This window comes from Malaclemys terrapin, chromosome 6, assembly GCF_027887155.1.
Source record: "Malaclemys terrapin pileata isolate rMalTer1 chromosome 6, rMalTer1.hap1, whole genome shotgun sequence".
NCBI classification, from domain to species: Eukaryota; Metazoa; Chordata; order Testudines; family Emydidae; genus Malaclemys; species Malaclemys terrapin.
Genome location: NC_071510.1, coordinates 128195611 through 128220097, shown reverse-complemented (window position 1 = coordinate 128220097; position 24487 = coordinate 128195611). Strand labels below are relative to the sequence as shown.

The 24487-nt window shown below is 45.1% G+C and overlaps 1 protein-coding gene and 1 long non-coding RNA gene across 12 annotated transcripts in view; one reads left to right on the top strand and one right to left on the bottom strand.

Annotated features, from left to right (window-relative positions):
- Window positions 1–9956: 9956 nt before the first annotated feature.
- On the top strand, window positions 9957–16115 carry LOC128839657 (uncharacterized). The gene is made up of 4 exons (XR_008445495.1): window positions 9957–10620; window positions 11920–12170; window positions 12707–12923; window positions 15230–16115. It is a non-coding gene; the product is annotated as an uncharacterized LOC128839657 (long non-coding RNA).
- Window positions 14690–24487, bottom strand: part of CELF4 (CUGBP Elav-like family member 4) — an 861689-nt gene continuing 851891 nt past the window's right edge. For 9 of the 11 annotated variants that reach the window (XM_054032838.1, XM_054032844.1, XM_054032840.1 and 6 more), the window contains exon 13: window positions 14690–15428. The gene's annotated coding sequence lies outside the window, so the exon portion shown is untranslated. Of the gene's footprint in view, window positions 15429–17177; window positions 17266–24487 lie in introns of all 11 variants that reach the window. The other 2 variants (XR_008445494.1, XM_054032839.1) reach the window with 2 other exon arrangements.

Below are 24487 nucleotides of genomic sequence, written 5' to 3'. Positions count from 1 at the left end.
TAACATGCTGGAAATCACTTGAAAGAAACACTGCAATTTTGAAAGGGATTTTATTCATTTATTCATCAAGGTTAAGGACCCTGAAAAGCTGCTGTCTGCATCTTTTAGTGTTTAGTTCTTTCAAATCTCATACACCCGGTAGTCCTAAATCTGGAGTTCTCTTTTTGCTATGAGGTCCTTGTGTGTCTGTTGTTACATTCTTAGCGTACAATAAACTCCTTTAACATTTGTTATACGGCTACCATTGTCAGGAGAACTCCAGTGATCTGATGACATTCGTAAGAAATCCAGGCTATAAAATAGAATACTTAAACTGATGAGTTATAATGTGCATAGCGTCATGTGCTATGATTAAGGTTGAATTGCACTTTCCCTTTTTCAAGTCCTCATAACTTTGGCCAACAAATTGGGCTAAAATTTTACATACTTGTTCTCAGCTCAGAGTGAAATATGTAACTATATGAGCTTTGGACCTTAAATCTGTCTCCTTGTGTTTGATGCCCCATATATTTAATAACTGGGATTTTTATACAGTCTAGCACAGTGATTCTCAATAACCAGTCTGTGGACCAGTGTCAGTCCCTGAGATCTCCCTGACAAAGTTTGGGAAGGCAGCAAGTTGATCCCTGGTATCAAAAAGGTTGAGAAACACTGGTCTAGCAAATCATCAATTAAGCACAAAACATATAGTCTTCATGCTTAGTGCTTAAATCTCACTGAGCCCTACAAGTAAGTCTAACGCAAGGTCTATATGCTACAACGGCACAACTGTAGCGTAGTACCATAATGTAAACGCTTCCTGCCGTAACAGAAGGGGGTTTTCTATAGATGTAGGTAAACCACTTCTCTGAGAGATGGCAGCTAGGTTGATAGAGGAATTTTTCCATTGGCCTAGCTGCATCTATACCAGGATTAGGTCTGGGTGCCCTGAACAATGTAGCTAGGTCGCTCTAAGTTTTAAGTGTAGGACAGGCCTAAGTCTGAAGCAAATCTGTTCAGTTTTACAAGCAAATCAGTTTTACCGTGACCAACAATTGAAGTCTGTAATTTGATCAGCATCAGCTCCAACCTGGAACCATTCTACTCAGTTCCAGGCCAATGCCTCATCTGCAAGACCATCCTTCCTCCTTGTTTGTATGCTATCTCCATTTCCACTGCCTGCCGTCTGTTTTGTTGTTGTTTCTTTCAAGTGTAAGCTGTTGGGGGCAGAGACTGTCTCTTCTGCTGTGATTGGGGAGCCCGTTGAATGAAAGACCCGGCTGCAACGTGTAGAGCAATAAGTTGTTGCTTGGTTCTGAGCCTCTCAACTTCGGGGAAGTTCAGCTCCAGATGTCAACTTTGCATCTTGAGCCTACGTCTAATAGGAAAGTAAACAGGACTCGGGCCTAGGAGTGTAGAGTTCACTTCCTGACTGTGCCACGGGCTCCCTGCATGACCTTGGGAAAGTCACTTCTTTCTCTGTGTCTCAGCTCCTCAGCCATACAGTAAGGACAATGAGCCTTCCTTTCTTCCACCCTTTGTCTTGCTCCATTAGACTGTAAGCAAGCACTGTTCTAGTTTCACAAAACAAGCCTTCCTTCAGGGGGCCAAGTGGCCCGGGCTCAGGAAACGAAGGTTCACTTCCCAGCTCTGCTGCTTTGTGCCCTTGAGCAAGTTGCAGCGCCTCAGTTTCCCTATCTGTAAAATGACACTGCTCTCCTTTGCAAAGGGCTTTGAGCGCTACAGCTGACCGGCACTAGACGAGCACTGGGGGGTTATGATTCGATGTGGGATGCAGAGCAGACGCACAATTTAGTGACACCTCCCGGCAATCTCTATTTAACTAGGCCTCCGTGCCCGACCACCTAGAGGGAGGAGTATTGCTCACCAGAGTGGGAATGTGCAGCGGACGTTGAAAGGAAACGTACTCCCCTCTCACTGGAGTTCTCAGGCGGGGCGGGGAGGGAGGCATGCGGCGGTGTGGGTAGCAGAGGTGGGGCTGAGGTTGCTTGGTGCACCTCAGCATTCTCCCCCGCACTTTCCCTGCACCTGCTGATCAGCGGCTGAGCAGAAGTGAGGCCCAGGGAGGGAGGAAGCAGCCTCTTGGCGCCCTCTACTGGGAAGGTATCAGGCTGCTGCCTGTAGACCGCTCAGCTCTGTCCCCGCCCTTCCCCTTCTGCTCCTGCTGGTAAAACTCCACGACTCGGCCATCTAGTGCCTTGATTATTGTGCCTGTTCCCTTTCTGTCGTCCTCCTCATCTTACTTTTCCCTCAGCCGGCCTAGCCACAACACTCTGCCTCTCCTGGGTCTTTCTCAGCAGGTTACCCCCACAGGCCCTCCACCAATCCCTGTCTGTCTTGGCCCACGTGAAATTCAAGCACCTTTTTCTCAGCTTCAAATTCAAATGTGACATCACCACTGCCCATATCTCTGCCTTCAGTTCCTCCTCACAGTCATTTGGAGTCCCTACCTCGCACCCTCAAGCCGCCTTCTGCACTGGGACTATCCCATTTCCTCTCCAGCACTGTCCCCCCTTCACGTTCCTCTTTTAAACCCTCACTCCTTTGTTCCTTGTTCACCAAACCCTTCATCTCCTCTTACTATCCCTTCCCTGAAGTATAGTCTCAGGTCTGGTCTTGTGCTTAGCCTGTCTGTTTGTTGAGGCAGGGAACGGGACATGTTTGCAAACTGCTGTGTGATGCACAAGGGCGTGAATAGCGCTAGCTGTTTCAAGATCCCCACACCACTTCATCCACATCCCTTTATGTCCATTCACCTTGCCTATCCGCACTCCACTGGGAACTTCATATTCCCCTCTCGAAACCTGACCATGATTAGGCCGCTGGTATTCTGAGATCACCGACTATCGTGTTGACTGATACTGTCTCGCTGTATCCTTGTACTACCCCTGTCTGTAGCCACCTGTTGTCTCTTGTCTCATGCCTAGATTGTGAGCTCATTGGAGCAGGGACAATCTTTTTGTTTGATCTTTGTACAGCACTTGGCACAATACGGTCCTGATCCATGATCTGGGACTTCTAGCTGTTACTGCAACACAAGTGAGAAATACCAGAGCTGGTTGGGAATTTTCTGTCTAAATGTTTTCCAGAGGAAAAATGTCGACTTTGCCCCCAAAATTTGATTTTCCATTGGACAAATTGAAATAAAAATGTTTTATTTCGGGTCACGTTGCCCTGAATTGAAACGTTTTGTTTCAGGTCTTTTGACTTCCATTTGACTCCATCTGAGCTGCTGCAGGGCCTCATGGTAGTTGTAGTTTGGGTATCTCACGCCTCCATTCTTCCTTATGCACCAGGTTCCTTGGCTGGATGACATCGACCAAGATGCACTGCGGTCTTCCCTCTGGCTGAGGTACTGTGGTGCATGAAAAGTTTTGACATTTCCCAATTGAACTTTTTTGGAAATTTTTGTCCAATGAAAAGTTTTTGTCCTAATTTTGGATAAAAACAAATGGTAATATTGGAACTTCCCAAGAGCCAGAAATTCCATTTTTTTGATGAGCTCCAATAAATAATAATAATAATGGTGTGTTGGATGATGGGATCTCGAGACGCTCAAGTAGGCCAGACATTACCATCGACAGCCTGAAACCAGCAATTTAACCTTAGCCCCGCTCTTTAACTTTGACTTTACAAGTCCTTTCTTGTCGCTTCGCACCACAGTGGGAGGAAGTGAAAATTACGGGCCACAGGCAAGGTTCCAAAAAGTGCTCTGTCTTTCTCAGAAAAGGGCTGGCAGCTTTCCATAGCCCTTCCATATATTTTATAGCTGTACTACAGTATTTAACAGCATAATTTAGTAAGTGTCAGTACTTTGTAACGGAGTGTGCAGGCACCATCTTATTCAACCTCTGTCGGCATGTGCTGAGTCAAGTAGCACGCAGAGGGGAAATGTTAGTGTTCTCAGGAAGTGAAATTGGCGAGAGAAATGGCTATCAGCATAAATATTGGCATAAATGTTTTCTTAATCCGCAAGCGAAGTGATAAGACTTTTTACCTTTACTGGATTTCTTTCAGAACATCAGGTGTCATTTCGGTTACCTTTAAATTATGCCTCTCCCCAACCCACAGACACACAGTCCACACTGCTTTGTGCTCGACACACATTGCTTTTCCACGTAAACTACCAAGAGAGAAGTCACTGGCTCCTCCAACCTTATAGTGCCAGTGACTCCTTTATTCATCGATTATCCTTGCACATATTGATGAAGTGCTCCTCACCACTGTACTTGGGCACACATACTCACGTTGGTTGTTCATTCTACTTTATTTCTAGATACATAAAAACGAGGGCTCGAGGACCCTTTGAGATAGTTTAAAAACACACCCTGATGCAGCAATTTAAGATAGCCCGCTGAAAACCCCTCATCTTCCCCACCTTTACAATGACAATTTCTCCCCACTGCCAAATTTTCAAATGCTCGGGAAAAAGACCCGGCTTTGCAGGAAGCCTGGAATGTCATCAGACACAGGGCGATTTTGGACCAAGAAGGAGAGTGAACGCCGAAGTCAGAGAGCCTGCCTGGCCAGGTGCCCCTTCTCAGTTATACCAACTATATAGTCATGCAGTCACGTGGAACAGCCCTTCATGGGAATAGAGCTCTTTGTTCTCTCCCACTTGCCTCTTTCCCATGCTTCTAATCAGAAGGGTGAGACTCCAGAACTACATCTGCACTTGGAGCTAAGGATGTGATTTCCCAGCTTGTGTGGACATATTTGTGCTAGCTTCCAATGAGCGAGCATGCTAAAAGTAGTAGTGTACATGCAGGAGTGGGAGCAGTTATGCCATCTACATATCTAGGGGGCAACAGGTGGGCTTAGATGCAGGGAGGCTAGCCCATGCCTCTGCTCACTGCTGCCCAAGCTCCTACTATTTTTAGTGCACTAGCTCGGTAAATGCTAGTGCGAGCATATGCGAGCGAGCTGGGAATGAGCTCCTAGTGTAGATGTAGCCCAAGTGGAGCTGGGGGGAATGCAGTTGCCTGGGGAAATGGGTCGTGTGTCATCTCCTGAAGGTGGGTCAGATTTGTGCTTAGGTCTATTTTCATCCAGGAAGGCTCTGATTGCCCCTCACGTTTTCCATTTCTTAGGCCTTGCCTAGGATGGTTGTGCTCAAGTGTGCAGGTTGATCCCCACAGTGTTGCTTATTGCCTTGCAGCCAGAGGTTCTGATGCATATTAGCACTTACAATTCAGGGTGTTGTGACGGCTAGTCTGGAGCCCCCCTGCTTATCTTAACGGTGAACGTTAGTGCTGGGACCCCATGTGCCATCAGTCTGACCACAGGCACGAGTGGGTGAGAATTGCCGAATGAGGGCACTATGTCGTGATCCAGCTAGCATGAGTGTGCAAAACTTCCCTCTGCTGGATTGACTCAGAACTGCGCAAGTGTGTGTGTTGTGGTACCTATACTGCTAACAGCTGTTTCTCCTGTAGGTCAAGTAACAGGGGGCCTGTGATTTTGGAGCAGGAAGACCTGGGTTCTACACCTGCTGTCGCTTCGAAGCTCTGTGTAGCCCTGGGGTGTAATATAGTGACATCCACAGATTTGATGTAGCAACCAATAATGTATTTTGCACATACATTAGCATCTTTCTCTTAAGGTTCTTAAAACTACGCAGGACAAGATTTGAAAGGCACAATGAGATGGGAGTTGGGAACCTAATTTCCTTTTGAGCCTTAGAAAAACCTCTCTCCTAAGCCTGAAAACCTCACATGAGGTAGGTAAGCATCATTTTTCTCATTTTATAGATGGGGATGTTGAAGTGACCCGAAGCACAGATGGGGACAGAACCCAGAAACTCAGCAATAGAACACATGCTTTTCTCAAGATGGTATGCGGCTTGGTAGCTCTCCAGCTCCAGCATCTGCGGAGAAAGAAACTCAATTGCAGTTAATGACAGTGAAATTATGGAGAGATTAGTGTAATTACAATGAGAAGAATCTTCTAGTTCAAAGATGATTGATGCTCCATGGAAGGATTTGGATGGAGGCACGAGAAGAGAGTCCAGGAACATTGGCTCAGACTTTATTTACCTCCACAAGTTCCCCTAGGTATGGAAAGAAATGGCTTGAAAAAAACAAGAAAGAGGATTTAATGTGGCCACTCAATGGTATTGAATGAATGATGCGTGTTGGCAGAACTGTAGGTAAGAAAGGTGGGAGACTGAAAAAACATATTGTGAAAAGAACTAGAAGAATTGCCATAATAAATCTACCCAACTATTCCCATCATATAGAGGATGGCAAGGAAGTAGGTTACTGGAGTGCATAAGAAAATCAAAGGGGTATGGATGGCCCCTCAGCATAAATATTGCACATGTGTGTCCTTTCTCTTCGAGACGAGAGCAATAGCTGGGGAGGGGGAAAGGTGAGAGAGAAGAAGGCATGAAACTGAAACTTAGGTTTTTTCCCCCCTGTATTTGAGGTGGGTTAAAGGAGCTCCAGGTGTTCTCTCTAGAAAAAAGAGATTAGGAAGCAACATTAATCAAGTTTACAACATATTCAAATGAATAGATAAAGAGGAGAGAAAAAAAAACCACCCTGAAATGTTTTTCTAACGAAGGCATATTTGAGCTGAAGAATTCACAGGGGTCGCCATGGAAAAACACATGTATATATGCAAAACTAGGGTGAGAAGACAAAGCGGGATTATTTTTTAGGCTCATAAATAATGCACGGTAACTGTTGGAAGAAAAATGTGGAGGCTTCAGTTGATCTTAGTGCTGAAGGAGGAGCTAACAATATGTCTGATAAAGTGAGAGGTTGAAGGGGATTTCACACAGAAGAATGATAGAACATGGCTGATTGTCTATTACAACGTGTCATACCATGCATGGTGTTCTTCGGTAAAGGATGGGCATGTTTTCTGCCTTCCCTGATGCACTGAGATGTCTGTTTCCAGGATTTAAAGGACCTTTTGGGAGAAAGGAAATTATGGGAGTGCCGAGTTTGTGGGTTAGAGTTTCACTGGTGCCCACTAAAGACAATTGTAAAACTCCCATTGACTTCTTGGGTACGGATTTAGACCAACGCGGAGCTCTCTTAAAAATCCCACCTTTAATTGTTAAGAAAGATACTTACTAAGAGCCAGCTATTGAAAAACTTTAGGTGTACCGGCATACACTTAATTTGCACTTGTAGTTACCATGTAAATTGAGTAACTGTGCAACGGCCAATTGAGGTCATTTATGAGCTTGGTTGCCTGTTTTGCATACACAGCTATCCATTCCATCTTCACACTTACTTGGTCTGCACATCAATCACTCTGACGCGCTGTACAATTTAGTCATGCACTTGCACACATAATGTTCTTGAAGTCCTTGTTTGGAATGATTTCCGTTCTCATCAGCAGGAATTCTCGTGACACATACCAACCACGGCTCGTCTGTCTTTTAGGCAAATTTTGCCTTATCGATCATGATCCCTCCTTTTCTTTTTTTAGAGTGCAGCGTCGTACTAGTGAAAGTGGCCAATTTGAGAGCCCACCAGTCTAGTTTCAATGAATCTGTGGTCTTCTATATAGCCAGGGAATAGGCCCAGCGGTGGCTATGTAATGTTGCCTTGTATTCCCAAACCAATATAATCCATCCCTGATGATTATCTCTGGGAGTTGGGAAGCTCTCTCAAGGTCTCACTCATTCCTCAGTTGACAGTATCAACAAGGGGGCCAAATGGACTCATCCATTTGTTATAGGGATCCCTCTGTAGTGAGACCATCAAATGATTGCATGTACAGCAGTTTACCTAAGTGCAATCAGATGACAACTTCATCACCACCAACTTGGGTTAGAAGCAAAACTGTGACCTTTTGGGGAAAGGCTTTGTGTCCCAATATCATTTCCGCAAATGCAATCCAATATGGACAGGTGATTCTACAACCTGACCCTCTCTGAGTCTTTGGGCCTTTTCTCCAGGAACAGTATAATCCTGCACGCAGCTTGGCTTTCACAGGAGAGAATGCAGAACAAGGCGACCTTCTGGGTGACGTAGATTCTATCTGAACACTATCAATATGAAACGAGGTGAAAAAGTACCCAAATTAGCCTCTTAAATTCATATTTACCCTGATTTTCAGAAGTGTGCAGCGCTAGAAATTCTTCATATGAAATATTTTTGGGTGAAAAGTGCAAATTTGGGAACATCAAAACATTTTTGTGAATTTGTCTCAGTTTGCTGAATTGTTTAAATATATAAAGAATAAAAAACTAAAAAAAATTCAAAAAAATTGAAACTTTTCATTTTCACATTTTCTGAATGAAAAGTTTCAATTTTTCCATTCAAAATGACTTTTTTGTTTCAAAATTTCCTTTAATTTTATTTAAAAAAAATCCCCAAGCATTTAAAAACGGTCTAAATTGAAATGAAACATTTTGTTTGTCCCCAGATAATTTGTTTTGATGCAAATTAAAAAAAAAAAGGTTTTGATTTGATTTGAAGCAATTCCCTTCCCCGCCCCGCACCCCATCAGTTTTTGGGATTTGCCAGTACACTGAAAAATCCATTATTTGCAGAGCTCTACTCGGCACCCAGGTGCTTCCTTTGACTGTTTGGCCAATAGAGGCAATCCTGTCCCGACTGCCAGGAGAAATGGGAAAATAGACCCCAAGGGTTGCAACATGGAGTTACACTGGGGCTGAGTTTGGCTCATAGTGACCATCTACACGGTCAGTGGGGTGACACAGTAACAATTTTACTCCTCAGATGTTGGTGGCTCCCAAGGTCTTGATTTGGAAAAAAAAAAAACCACCACTAGCTTGTTGTTAATGGTAACACTTTATGATCAGATGGTGCCCCAATGCCACCATGCTCATTGGCTCCCTGTAGTGTCCCTTTGTTATAATTGGATACAGGTGACCTTTTCTTTAAGAGCCATTAGGAGGAACTAGATACAAGGTGCTTCCTGACAATCCTTTCAAACCCAGGAGCGTGTTCTGTGATTCACTGGAGTGTTGCCAGCTACTTTATGCTCATGTTTTCTTGTTTTGGTCCCTGTCAGTTGAATTTGTTTTCTGATTTGCAAATGCTTAAGGATGGCCAATAATAGGAAGCCGCTATGAAAAGGGTAACCTGGGTTTGGAGTTGCTGTTAGCCAGGATGGCCAGAAAAGCAATTCAGTGCCAAAGCTACCGGTACAATAGCACCTTAATCTGTGATCTTGTCATCTCTCGTGCTGAGCAGGGTTGGGAGACTTGTGATGGGATTCAGGTGGGAGAGGCAGTGATGTTAGAGATGATGGATGAGTAAGTGCCATTCTTCCCTCTGACCCACTATGTAGCCAGCCTGTGCTGTCAGGAGTTGCAGTGGTTATTAAACGTCCTGTGGGAATTTTTGCCATCCTTACCAAATTCCAACTTGGGGGGAATTCCATTCTGCCTGCCTACAGAGCTCCAGCGAGATGATGCAGTCTCACAGTGTGAGGTACCAGCGCTTAGGCTTGTTCATAGCACAGACCACATCTTAAGAGACAGATCGTCTCATGGACACCTCTCTGGCCAGGATCACTTCCCCTTCCATTTGAAGCAGATAGCAACTCTAGCAATTGCTTACTTGGACGAGTAACATTCGGCATGTGGTTAGGGCATTCTTAGCTTCTTTCAATGTGATTTATCAGCTGCACCCAAGGAGCAGGAGCTAGCACCATATGGCCAGCCAGCTCTCCGCAGAACACAAGTTTGGACCCTCTAGGCTAGTGGTATGCTCTCTGTTGCTTTATTCATGTGAATGTTTGAAGTGTGTGACACCCTTACCGTCAAGATGTAAGATTTGGGGGGTAGATCAGTGGTTTGAGCTATTGGCCTGATAAACCCAGGCTTGTGAGTTCAATCCTTGAGGGGGGCATTTAGGGATCTGGGGCAAAAATCTGTCTGGGGATTGGTTCTGCTTTGAGCAGGGGGTTGGACTAGATACCTCCTGAGGTCCCTTCCAACCCTGATCTTCTAAGATGTTCCTCTGTCTTCACTTTTGGTCGCTCAGATCCATGGTACAGGGACCCTTTGCCACTCACCTTTCACTGCAGTGGAGTCCTGCGATTCTCCTGCTCTTAGACTGAGACCAGATTATGCTGCCTTAAGTGCACGACTCCTTTTCACGTACAGGACCCTTTCTGATGGTGCCTGTGTCGATTCTCTAAGCAACGAGCAGTTATAGTTTGACAACAAGTTTTATTTAGTAGATTTAGAAAGCATAGCGGGGAAAAAAAGCGATTAACCAAAGAAACATGTATCTATGTTGGGGCTTCCCTCCACGCTATCTCAGATGGGCCGTGTTCTCTTCAATTTTAGGACAAGAACGGCACCAACTCACCTGCCCTGCAAAAATGTAAAGGTCTCTCCTGGTCAGTCTCAGCCGGTCTTGCTGTGCCCTCCTTACTCCCCCCTTGTTTCTCTCCCCAAAGAAGCCCTTCCTTTATGACAATTCTAGACATGATTCCATTAACAGTCATCGTCTTAGCTACATCTCTGTCAAGTGTCTTTCAGAGTTTCAGTCTGGGCCGTCAAAGTGAGTGGTCTTGGTATTGTTTTATGGCTCTTGTCCATTGCCCAACTTCTCCATCTCTAGACGTCATCGATCTTCCTCCTGCTCTTTGCGGTATGCCTCAGACAGGACACAGGAATCAGAGGTCAGTTTCACGCCCAAATGACAATGAATTTACTCACTTTGTCCCAAAGGCCAATTCTTGTTGTGGGTTAGACCAGGGGTGGACAAACGTTTTGGCCTGAGGTCCACATCGGGGAATAGAAATTGTAGGCCGGGCCATGAATGCTCACAAAATTGAGGTTGGCGTGTGGGAGGGGGTGAGGGCTCTGGTTGGGGGTGCAGGCTCCAGGGAGGGGCCAGAAATGAGGAGTTCAGGGTGTGGAAGGGGGAGTGGGATGTGTGTGTGTGTGGGGTGAGGGCTCTGGCTGGGGGTGCGGGCTCTGGGGTGGGGCTGGGAATGAGTAGTTTGGGGTGTAGGAGGGTGCTCTGGGCTGGGACTGAGGGGTTCAGAGGGTAGGAGGGGGATCAGGGCTGGGGCGGGGGAGAGGCTTGGGGGTGCAGGCTCTGGGTGGCGCTTACCTCAAGCGGCTCCCAGAAGCAGCAGCATGTCCCTTCTTGGGCTCCTATGCAGCGGTGCGGCCAGGTGGCTCTGCACGCTGCCCCATCTGCAGGCACCGCCTCTGCAGCTCCCATTGGCGGTGGTTCCCAGCCAATGGGAGCTGCGGGGGCAGCGCTTGGGGCAGGGACAGTGTGCAGAGCAGAGCCCCCTTCCTGCCCCTATGTGTAGGAGCTGGAGCGGGGCCATTCCGCTCTTCTGGGAACCACATGAAGCGGCCCCCAACCCTGCTCCCCAGCTGGAGCGGGGCAAGCCCCAGACCCCGCTTCCCAGTGGGAGCTCAAGGGCCGGATTAAAATGGCTGGCAGGCTGAATCCAGCCTGTGGGCCGTAATATGTCCAATCCTGGATAAGACACTCTGGGATAGAGAGACTGACTGACTTGGATGGAGCCGTTATTCTCTTTTAATTACATTACATACAGCCCCCAAAGGGGGTCCAAGTAACACGAGGGGGCGGGGGGGACTGTGCGGGTAAGAGGGAGTAGGAGACTGGGAAGTCAAAGGGGTGGGGTTGGGGGCAGAGGCAATCCATAGCACTGGAAAGATCATAGAATATCAGGGTTGGAAGGGACCTCAGGAGGTCACCCAGTCCAACCCCCTGCTCAAAGCAGGACCAATCCCCAGACAGATTTTTGCCCCAGATCCCTAAATGGCCCCCTCAAGGATTGAACTCACAACTCTGGGTTTATCAGGCCAATGGTCAAACCACTGAGCTATCCCACCCCAGGGAAAGCGGGATGGAAGAGGGGCAATGACCTGTAGCGCCTCCTTTGTTGTTCCAGGTCTCACCAGCTGAACTAAAGTTTCCCCACATTTGTTAATAGCATTTTTCAGAGTCTGTGCGATTCCCCGCTTCCATTCGCAGACTGGTCACTGTCTGCAGGCGAGGCGGCGCGCCGCTGCTTATGGATAGGAACCGGCTTCCATTTACCCTCTGCATCCTCACAGCTGTGCAGCAGTGAAGACAACTGGGTGCAGGCCTTTAAGCAGGAAGAGGAAGAAGAAGCTGGTTGCCAAGGGGCCCTTCCTTGAGTGTCCTGCACTAGGGCCACTCACAAGCAAGTGTCACCTACTGGTGAGTGTGTCTTACAGGTCCCCCTCTGAGCTGAGCCACAGAGGATATGAATTGTTACAGCCTGAGTTGCAGAGCCTTGGCTCTGGGGGCCATCACATAAGGACTTATACCCCCTTGTGTGCAGCACTTATACCCCCCCCCCCTCTCTCTCTCTCTGTCAAGCCTGCTGGTTGCACTGCTGGATTCTCTAATGCAGCCACTGTCTCACTAGAGACTGAGTCCCACCCACGTACTTCCCACCTGAATTGGTTTTGCGCCAGTGATCAGGGTGGTGAAAGGCTTCATAGCTTATTACCCCGACCCAGCCTGCCGTAGCATGTCCTCTGCACCAGGAGGCAGATCTGGAGCCTATGTCTGTTCTAATGCGCTGTGCATTCATCTTCATCTGAGGAGAAAATAACCAACACTTTCCACATCCCTGAATAGATCTCTCAAGTCCCTCCAGTTTCATTTGTTTCTTTCCTGTAAATAACTGCACCCATCAATAGCTATTAGTGGCGAAAAACAACACTTACACCCTCTCATTGCCTCTATAGAGCACAAAGCCTGGGTAAGCCGCATGAGTCCCATTTATAAATGGAGCCATCGGGGTGCACCTTGTCCAAGTCCACAGGCCGCTGGGAGAGCCAGGAAAAGAATGCAGATTTCCCGAGTCTCTGCCGTGTGCTCAGGCCAGCTGGCCCGCAACTAGCATTCAAAAGCAGAGACGTGAGGGCTGCTCTGAGAAAAACTGAGTCTCATTCCCAGAGCCTGGTAAGTTTCACACCGTTATCCCACGGCAGCAAAAGGAGCAAAGTCCTGAGCTTTAGCCCTTGTATTCATCAGCATGAAAAAACCATAAGTGTGAATCAAACAACAGGCTTCAAATAGGAACGGCGTTGCCTCTAATTTGTATGTACCATTATTTGATGTTCTAACCTACCAGGTTTAAGGTAAACCACCGTGGAATATCAAGCAGACATTAAATGAAACCATGTCATTAATTCAATCCAATGAGATATGTTTTATCTAACAAAGGGATTTGTTCTGATACTCAAACAATGTATATTAATGAAAAAGTCGAAATAGATTCATTTTGTTCTCAAAGCAAACACATTAAGGAAAGCCATCAAGAAGTAAAGAACATGGCTTTTTTTTTTTAAACTGTGCTTTATTTAGGGCTAAGCTGGAAAGCGTCATTCAATAATTACAGAAGATTACAAGGAGTTTTAGGGAATTGAGAGTGAAAGAGCAGTTGTATGGAACTGCAGCTGCATTACACATCTGTACGTCCTGGCTGTGGGCTCGTTTCTGTTGTCCTTACTCAGATGAAACACCCGCTGTCACCCAATGGGAGTTTAGCCAGAGTAAGGGCAGTAAGATCAGACCCAATAAGGTGTTAAAAAAAGGCCAAGATAACAATAACATTGTTATTTAAAAAACAAACCAAAACCAACCCAAAACCAATTAAAACAAACTAAGATTCAAATGAAGAATCAGAAATAATCATCACACTCTTCTTAGTTCAACTAAAACGAGCGAGAATGATGCAAATCAAGTCTGAATACAGTAGAAATAAATTATAATAAATATGATATACTTTAAAATATATGTGTTCTTAAATAATTCATTGTTTTTTCTGATTCAGTTTTTTAAAGCAATGTCTTATTTTTTAACTGCTCTAAAGTCATTTACCAAAGATAAATATCGTGCTTTCATTAAATAGTTTTCCTTGTTTTTTTCTCTATCATTACAATTAAAAGTCCTACAAAATATGCAAATTTATTTACAGAAAAACAGAGCCAGCATCTTTTTTTTTTAAACATCCCCCTGTTTTTCAAAATTCCTTGTAAACAGTTTCAGAAATTCTTCAAAGAGATTGTTTTTTTTATGTTATTTTTTATTTTTATTTTTTTTTATATTATTTTTATTTTTTAAGATTAAGGTTCTAGGCTAACCCCTTGCTCTGAAGGTTTCTAGAGCAAATATGGAAGCTACTGAAGCATAGGATGATGGGAATTTGCGGACAGCAGATCATGAAGACATGAAGCGTATAGCTGTGTTTTGTTGTTCAAGTTAGAACTACATCGGATAAAAAGACAGCTGTTTTGTTTCCCGTTTGCATTGTCTACAAGAATCGAGTTTCGTTTGTTTATTTTTGTTAATAGCTGGAATGCTTGCAGTTAAAAAAGCTGCCGAAATAGCATGTCTCTTCTTTTTCTCCTCGATAAATAACAGCATCCAACAGCAATTGGCAGAGAGTAGGAATTTATGCTCAGTCTAAACTCTACAAAAATTACAATTCTACAACATCTTTGTTTTTAGCATTAACGCTAACTTCTATGTAGTATTTTTTTTTTTTTTGCTTTTTGTTGTCTAATTTTTCTTCTATTATATAGGTATTTTAAAGTTTTTTTCTTTTTTTAAATTCTGTACAACTATTAGGATTTTAAACGGGGAGAGTTAGAAGCATTTACAAACCGTTTTTGTTTTTTACTATCAACCATCTTTCTTTTCTCTTTGCTATGCCTTTTTATTTATTTACTTTACTTTTTTTTTTTGCTTTTCACAGACATCATCTTACCTGCTTTGAGCAGCGCGATCCTTACGTATTATACAGAAAACCATATGAAAGTTTCATAGACTCTAATTAATGTATAACCAAAGAACCTCCCAAAGTATCAAAGAACTATTATCTTGCCATTTTAAAAGCATTTAAGCATTTTTTTTTAATTTTTACATATTTCATATAATTGCTCTCAAAAACTGTTTTAGGAACAGCTCAGAGAAAAGCAAAGAACTTCCATATTTTACATACAGCTACAAGTCTGCGATAAAAAGTTTTGTCCTTTGGTCCCTATATAGCTAAGGAATGACAGATAAAGATGCTCAGTGACCATTACCATGGGGTCAACATGGTAGCCGCATCCTTGGTGGCAAACAGGCACTCCTTTGTCCGTATCCAGGTTTGCATTTCCTGTTTGGAGAAAAGCCGCTGTGGTGATATCAATGTCTCTTCAGAAATCCTGGTTGATCTTGTTCCTGTTCTGATTTATTTATTAATTTTTGTTTGTTTCCAGCCCGTGTCCTTCGAAGTCAGCAGACGTGATACTTTTCTTGAAGAAATGTTACAGTCTAAACAATCAAAGAGAGAATAAGTCTGAAGTCTTCAGCTTGATTGATATTTGCTGATATGTCAAAGGTGTAATCCAACAGTTCCTGTTTTTTTAAAATATATATATATATATTTTTCTAAATGTGGCCCATTCAGCTGCTGCCCTAAAAAAATGAAGAAGATCATTGCAAATTAAACTAAAAAGGCAAAGTAAATGAATAAAAAAAGGCCTTTAAAAAAAAAAAAAGCCTGTTCTTTTGGGCCTAATCCTGCTCCCGTTGAAAGTGAATGTGTTTTGTTCTCAGATTCAATGGAAACAGAACTGAGTTCTTGCTCTGGAGTTTGTTTTTGAGGTGTGCTCCCACTAAAGTCAATGCAAAAATTCTCATGGACTTCACTGGGAATTGGCTCAGACCCAAAGTGAGCAAGGCAGTCAAGATCATGATAAAGAAAATTACAATTGCTCCATCTGCATTTTTAATAATAGTGATATATATCCATATAAATATATATACTCACATCTTTATATATGTACAGATATATACTTTGTAAAGTGGCACTTAAAAGAAAAAGCCAGATCACAATCTTGCTTGGCTGGACTTTCTAGCGTGTAAAGCCTCTAGGAAAAATTGCTCTAAATTTTAACCGTGTGCTGTATATGATGATATATGGACTTTCCATGGAGAAATAGCTGTCATTAATGTATATTCCTTTGTGAATGTCGGAAAGTAACACTTTGAACAGGCAATTCATGGGAGGTAAAAGAAAAAAAAATCAGTTGGAATGAACTTTTTGAAAAAAATAGTAAAGCTAACATTTCTTAAATAAAAAAGTTATTTAAAAAAATTTAATCATGATCCGACTAGACTTGACATTTAAGTAGGATGCTTAATCATTACGGATTAGCTCTTATCTCTTTCTAGCAAGCAGGTTCTTCTTATACACTCGGTGATTTATTACATCAAGAAACTTAGAAACTGCAAAAGGTCCACTCTGGTGGAAAAGTGTCATGCGGAATATCAATCCATGCTGGCAGGTTTTCACACTGTTGGTTCAACAAACAGCAAACCGTACACAGCAGTCTAAACAATTACAACACCAAAAATAATAAGAATAATAGAATAAAAAAATAAAAAAACACTCGTCAAGGACCCTTTTTCAGTTGTAAACAAAAAGATGCATTTTGCTTTTTGATCCGGATTATTTTTTTCCCCTCAAAACAATCCCTCCCTTACCCCAAACAAATAATTTGTCAGGAGTGGCTGTAATGTGGAACCTTACAATTAGGAATTCTTGAAAAGGCACACAAGAGGCCGCACGCTTTTCTCTAGGTTGCTTTTTGTTTGGATAGCTATAGTTTTTAAACTACTGTTACTATTATTACTTTTTTTTTTTTTAATTTTGGAGAGTGATTTGAAATATCCTAAGGGAAAAAAAAAGCGTCAATTGAAAAAGGCCCCCAATTCTCCGGAAAAAAATAAATAAAATCACAATATTTTTCAAGTGCAAAAAAATCAACCACGCATTTTCTTTTTTCATTTTTTTTTTGTAAAATATTTGTACAGTTATAACAATCCCATTTTCTAAAGAATTAGGAATCCATCTTTTTTTTTCCTTCTATGTGACATCTAAAGAAGCATAAAACGCTGACGAGAAATTAAACGACAAATAAAGAAACCACTGCAAGCACCAAACAAAACGAAAATGAGCACAGCAAAAAATTGTGGCAGCACAAAGTCAAAAAAGGCACATGTGATCATGACTGGCCAATCATCAACTGATACAACATCCAAGAAAAATGCTTCAATCACGGCACCTGCACGAAACTTGACGGCATGTCATGCAACCAATTCTTAGCTTGTTACATGACGCCATCATGTCACACTTTCAACTTCGAGTTGATTTGAACTTACGGACTGGGGGACTGTATTCTCCACTTTCATGTCATTACGTGAACTTTTTTCCTAGCTCAGCTCGAGACTGTGGTGGATTTGACTGGCTCTTGGTTGGTTTTGTTGGAATTTGATTGAATGACAAAAGAAGAAAAGATTTTTTTTATATATATATATATATTTATATATAGTGTGGAAAAAGGGAAAGGTGGGGGAAGAAGATATATATAAAAATAATAATAGTAATAATAATAAAAAAAATAGTACCAAATAGCATCAGTCAAAAAGCTCTAGTGAAAATACTTGCAATTAAACGATAAAAACGAAAGAAGAAGGAAAATGAAACAAAAGAAAGAGGAAAAAAAAAATCATGGAGGAGGCCTAGCAGGGGACAAAGACATATTACACACAGTTTATGTGGACACATGAACAACAGTGAACAGTAACAAAACGTTATGCAGTGGCTGCTGAGGAGAGCATGCACTGAATGGATGAGAGCACACACAGATCGGTTTGCGTCTGGAAAATACATTTGCTGCCAACCGCAGTGGTTTTGTTCTTTCCCCGTGCCACCCCTCCCCCCAAACTCCTGGGAAGTGGCTCTTCAGTAAGGGGTTGATTCAAAGCCCATTGGAGCCTTTCTGTTGACTTCAATGGGCTCCGGATCAGGTTCTCAACTGCTCTGTTTGCATCTGAAAAGCTAAAGGGGTGGTGGAGTAAAAGAAGAGAGACTGCTTTGGTTATTGAGAAAAAGTAACTAGTGTCTGTCCCTTTAAGGGGTCGTAGGATGAGAAGCTCAGAACAGCAGCACAGCTGGTGTGGTATGTGAATTTACTTCCCTGTTGTTTTGATATGGCCTAAAACCCCCACAATTCCACCTACAGGCCTGATCCCACATCCTCCCTCAGGCAAAATGCCCTTGGACTGCCCATATCCTCCTGACCCTGCAGTCCTTACCAGGCAAAACTGCCTTTAACTTGCTCTGGGAGTTTTGCCTGAATGAGCACTGCAAGGATCAAGTCCCTAAAAGTCACTGCACACAATGAAACATAAAGTAGAGGGCTCTGCCAACAGCTAGAACTACTGTACTTCACGTGTTTGCTTCCCATCCCATAGGCGGGTTGATTTCTCACCAGTATGCCTCGTCCTGAAAAGTCACTGCACATCATTGAAACTTTACTGCACATTGGTTTGTCACAAGGACATTATCTTAGACTCTAGTTCTGAAGTCATGCAAGCGGGCCAGAGAGGCTTTTTTCCATTGGCTTTTCTTCAAAGCCAAACTGTGTGCGCTGGCAAGGGGAAGGGTTTGTGTTATCCAGAATAGAGATGGCCCTGAACAAAACCTAGGATCTGAACTCTGGATTTGGCTCCAGCAGCCAGACTCTGCTCTCTTTTACAGCAGTGTAAATCTGGAGTCACTGCATCCATGGCTGCTGTTACCCTGGGTTTACCTAGTCTGTGTCACTACCATCGGCCGACCAAAACCCCTGGATCTTGCACGTTCAAAATTTGAATCTGAATTTGTGTTTGGATGATGCCTGGTACAGAGGTGAATGTATGCACCCAGACAGGATTGTGGGTCAGCTCCGTTTCTGCTACAGAAAGAGAGTGTAGCACTATAATAAACCTCCCGTTAGTGCTGGTGCATGAGACCTCACCCTAAGAGGATTGTAGTATGGCTGCTGGATCTCACGCGCCACAGTCACTATTCAAAAGTCAGCTCTAGTCACACCGGGCCAGCTTGTGAATTCTGATAGACGTGCAGCAGAATAAAAAGCTGTAAGGAGTCACCGTATCTCGTAGGGCTTGCACCTGTATTGTGAGTAACACCAGCAGGGGAGAGCAGGTACTGCAGGGTCAGGAGTGCTGAACTGAGTCTTAGCCCTGGTCTACACTGTGGGGGGGGGAGGGGAGGATCGATCTAAGTTATGCAACTTCAGCTACGTGAATAATGTAGCTGAAGTCGACGTACTTAGCTCGACTTACCGTGGTGTCTTCACTGCGGTGAGTCAACTGCTGTCGCTCCCCTGTCGACTCCGCCTGCAACTCTCACGGCGCTGGAGTACAGGAGTAGACGGGAGAGCGCTCAGGGGTCGATTTATCGCGTCTAGACTAGACACGATAAATCGATCCCCACTGGATCAATCGCTGCTTGCCGATCCGGCGGGTAGTGAAGACATACCCTTACATCTCCTTTCGCCCACCAAACATGCTGGACAGCGTGGCTAAGCTGGAGCCGAGGGGAAAGGCTGACCCAACGCACTTCCCATGTGCAGTAGCAGGGGCTGGATTGGGACTCTGAGAAGCAGGTCAACTCCTGGGATTGGCCTGCCCTCTTTGCAGGTCTACTCTGGAAGTTACACTTTAGTCCAGCATGTTAGCTGAGAAGTTTCCCCTAATACACAGCGAGACCTGGTGGGTGAGGTAATATCTTTTATCGGCTCAGTTTCTGTTGGTGAAAGAGCCATGCTTTTGAGCTTAGACAGGGTGCTTCTTCAGGTCTGGGAAAGGTACTCGGAGTGCCAGACCTGAAGACAAGCTCTGTGTATGCTCAAAAGCTTGTCTCGTTCACCAACAGAAGTTGAGCCAATCAAAGCTAGTACCTCTCCCATATTGTCTCTCTAATAACCTGGGCCCGACATGACTTCACCAAACTCCCCTAATGCATGGAATAGGCAGCAACTGTGTGTCAATTTTGGAATGGCAAGCACAGTACCTCTGCCTTTACACTAAAATTTCAGACATTGTGAATGTGACAACAAATATATACATATATATATATACACATATGTATACACACACCTATACATATATATGTATACACACACACCTATACATATATACATGATTAAAGCTCACTGAAAAAAACAAACAAATGCATTCAAATAAAAATCAACCAAATCTATTTAATAAGCAGTTCACTTCTCTGGGAGCAGATAAAAGCGTTGGGTATGGCTCAGAGATAAGCCATCCCGTTCATGAATAAAGATGTTAGGGTTATGAAGACAGGGATACAGCCTGATACGGAAAGGGGCCTTTGGGACTTGTGAGACTTAGTTACAAAGTGAGAGGGAGAGCACGCCTTGCGTCCTTGGAGACTGGCTACAAGGAGTGATGGTGCAACGTGTCTCTGAGCACTAGAACACCGAGCCGGAGTGTGCCTCCACGCAACAGGCTAAGGCCAACTATGCCCTGTAATCTCACACCAGCCAAGCCTCTACTGTGAAGTCTTTTACAGCAGCCCTTTGGCAATATTCTCATCGACTGTTGAGTCCCTAGTTACTGAGGACGTCTTTAATCAGGGCCCTGAGACGCAGCTGGAATGTGCATGATTACAGCGGTGACCCTAAAAACATTTCCAGCTCTCTTTGTTACGGCAGCTTCCCCCCGGTATTGCCTGGACTCTGCTGCGGGAGAGGACACACCACATTAAAGGCACCACTGGAAAACTTTCGAGGGTGGCCACTGGCTATGCTTTATTACCCACGGCCGCACTATTAGGTGAAATTCACGCCTAGCCCAAGACGGTGTGACAGCTATTCCAATTATAGGCGGTATCTTTGGAGACCACGTTGTATTATATGTGGGAATGTTCTGTGTAGCGTTGCGGGTTAGGGGGTTGAGTTCTACTCCATGAAGGCATTACCACAGCTTCCTTTTGATACAACAAATGGCCTTTACCTTTGATCCTGGGGGGACCCAACCCTACAGGAGGGTTGGAAGGACTAGAACCTATCAGGGTTCCCATAGGAATGATGGGCGACTTCTGGTCTGAGGGCTCAAGGAGCATTTAGACCCTGTTATTGTTTTACATGTTTCCTTGATATCCTTGACTACATATGCTCTGCTTTGGGAGAGATGGATGGGCCCTGGCACAGCACTGCCATTGCAGGGCAGGTCCCTGCCCAGAGAGAGGTGATGGCTACGGTAGGCTTGAGAGCCGAGTGGGTGTTTCTGCAGGAGACCACAGGGGCAGCAGGGTGGGGGGGCAGAAAGGGGGTTTAAAAGTCCAGTTTCCCACTGAAACGGTGCATGCCCTCTGCGCTGGGAGAATTTCACCTCATGCAGCCCACACGAAATGCCCCAAGTCCTGTCCCAGCATGCACTGGGCTCAGTGTGCAACCTGCGAAGGAGGCTCGGAGGCGGCACTCGTCGTTCCTGATAGTGAGGGGAAGTCATGGTGGGTGTTACGTTCGACTCAGTGGGAGTTTTGTTCGAGTAAAGACTGCAGGATGTTAAAGTTGATGGAGGAAGTCTCTTGTGTCTGAACATCCCCCTCTCTTCCCCGCCCCTTCCTTGCTTTTTATGCAGATTCCTTCAACCCAGTAGTAACACAAAAGCACTCTGCAGTTCTTACTCTCGGGGATGGTCAAGCACTTCCCAGCATTTTACTCCACACAATGCACGTGGCTTTCTTGCCATGGCAGACTCCTATCGGACTAGATGTAGAACCAGGGCCCCTCCGCCATGCCCGCTCTTAGGACTACACCATCTCCTATGGACTGCTGTTAAATCCAGGTTTATGACTTGCTCCCATCGGAGTCAAGGGCAAAACGCCCACTGACTTCAATGGAGGAGGACCGTTCTTGTCACTATTGAATATTTATGACCGAGGTGGGGGCCCTATTACGCTAGGCGCTGTACAAACAGAGAGAGAGACACGGTCTTTGCTCCCACAGGGTTTACCATCTAAGAACGATCAGGCTTTACGCTATGCAACTCAGACTCCATTCCTGCTTGGGGCTGGTGTAGCTAAAGGGTTGCGCCGGCCCCTCCCCTCGCTCTTCTCATTTCATTACTTTGTGCTTCCAGTGTTTTTCATAATGCTGCCCTTCCTTTCTTGTCTGCTCCTGCCCCCTCCACCCAAGCTCTCACTTTTGCTGTGCCGGAGAGGCCAGCAGTCTCCCCTTTGGTCATCGCCTCAGACAAACCTCTCCACCTGCTGCTTTCGCACTGTCCCGTCCCTGAACTGACGCACAAGCTGCTAGCATCTCCTCTACCAAACGGACAACACCCCATGGCTGGCACCGCGCTGCTCTATTAGCACGGGGTCCATCCCAAGCACTGCTGCTACAACTTTTATACCACACCGTACGCACACAGCTAAACATCATACACCCAGCTACACAGCCCCATTCAGACATATAGCGTCCCGAGCCTGCAATGCAATCCCATAGGTTTTGGAAATGAGGGCTGTGTGTATACGAGAGACAGAGCGAGAGAGAGAGATGTACATTCTATACACGAAAACATAATATATGCAAATACTGCCTGCCTGCGAGGCTGTAGCTATAAAATATTGTCCGGGGGATGGCGGGGAGACAAACCAACAACCCAATCTCTGGTGTGTTGCACGTTCAAGCGGGGGAGGGGGAAGAATTACATTTTCTCCTGAGTGACGGTTCTTTATAGCTGTTGTACCTGCGGGGGCAGTCAATATTTGTTTTATTACACCCCCAGGCTCTCGCACTCTCCTGGCCTAGCGCTACACTTGTTTTGTCTTTTCTCTGACTTCCTGTAGCAATTTCGCTCTCCTGGATGGTCTCCCAGGCCCTTTCTGTCTGGTGCTGGGGCCCTATTGTCACCCATCCCCCAACCTCTGCTTGAACAGGCAAGCTGCACTCTACTCCCTGGCTCGCCACGGAGGGCAAAGCAGCTGAGGTGTGACACGCTTGACACAAGCCCTTGAATGGCCATCGCTGGTGTTGCACAGGGTGGGCCAGAGCAGGCGTGTCTGATTGGGGGTAGGCCAGTGTGGCAGAGGGGTCCCAAGCCCAATGTTAAGTCCTGAGTCACCATTTCCGAGCGACTGGCCATTTCCGGCAGACAACAGTGGATGTTAACGCCTCACCTGGTCGTGTGTGCGAGCTTTGTTATTTAAAAACACAATAGGGTTTTTGACATAAGATTCATTTTTAACAAATTAAGGACAAGGCTACAATAAAGATGATGTGTATACATATATAATTTATAGACCTGTATGCAAATTATATATGTACATATGTATATTATAGACATGTATGCAAATTATATCTGTACACCCCCCCCCCCCCATAGGGCTACAGTCTACCATATATATTAGAGATGGTCAGAAAAATTCCAATGAACCATTGTTTTCTTTGGAATTTGCTGACTTTGATGAACTTCACATGGAACGCAGGCAAGATGCCATGCTGGATAGGCTGTTGGAGATCCCTGGCTTTCCAGGGCAGCCCTCCATGCAGGGTGCTTTGGTGTCAGGGACATCAGGGCTCCCAGGCTGTCTGACTCCTGGGGAGCTGGTGCCTTGGCTCCCTGACTTCTATGAGTTGGGCAAGCTGGGAAGCGAGCTGCCTTGGGGTTGGGCCAGCCCAGGAAACAAACTAGCCGAGGAGGTGGGGACGCGTGTGCATCCCAATGCCCAGCCTGGCTGTGGCAGGGGGCATATTTTGCTTTGATACACCATCGTTTCGTGTTTTCAGAACAACGTATTGAGGGATGCCAGAGCTGTGAACATTTTCATCTTGTCTGAAAACAATTTCCAAAAACTGGAAACTTGTGTGGCGCTGAAATGTTGTTTCCTGGCCAGCGCCATAGAGAGACAGACAATTACACAGATACAGCCACCCATGAAAGTTAATGCTACATCTAGTGTGCTAAGTCAGGTGATGAAAACCCAGCCCTCTGGCGTTCTAATACTAGTGCTCTGTGTCCTTGGGCAAGACAGTGGCCCTCTTTGCCTCAGTTTCCCCATTAATAAATTAAAACTGCTGCTGATAATAATAATAATAATATCTATAACGTCTTTCATCCATAGATCTCAAGTAACGCTACATCCTTTGTGGGGATGTTATGGGCATTTTTTTTTTAGTTAATTATGTTACATTTAAAGATGGTCAACCTGCTTTGTTGGTGTGGGAGGGCATGATGGTCGGCTGCTTTGTTGGTGTGGGAGGGAGTCACGGTCGGCTGTTTTGTTGGTGTGGGGAGGCATTTGGAAGAAGGGCTATGGAGAGGTAGGGCTTGAACCTGTCACCAGTAGGGGGAGTAAAGAGGCCTCCTGAACCCAGAGCCAGGACAGGCTGGAGAAGGCTGGCCTTGAGAGACCTCAGCTAAGCTCCATGCAGGCCTGGCAGGCCTGTCCAATGCATGAGTGTCGTGCCCCGTGCGGGCACTTCCACCCCTGCTTTCCAGATGAGGAAGCAGGCACTTAGGAGTGCCATGTACCCCAGTCACTCCCCTGTGGAATGGCCCAACAGTGGGAACAACGTCCTGGCCCACAGCCAGCATTCCCCTTCTCATGTAAAATCAGTCGGTGTGGAAGGGAGTGCATGTTTCCTCACTCATGG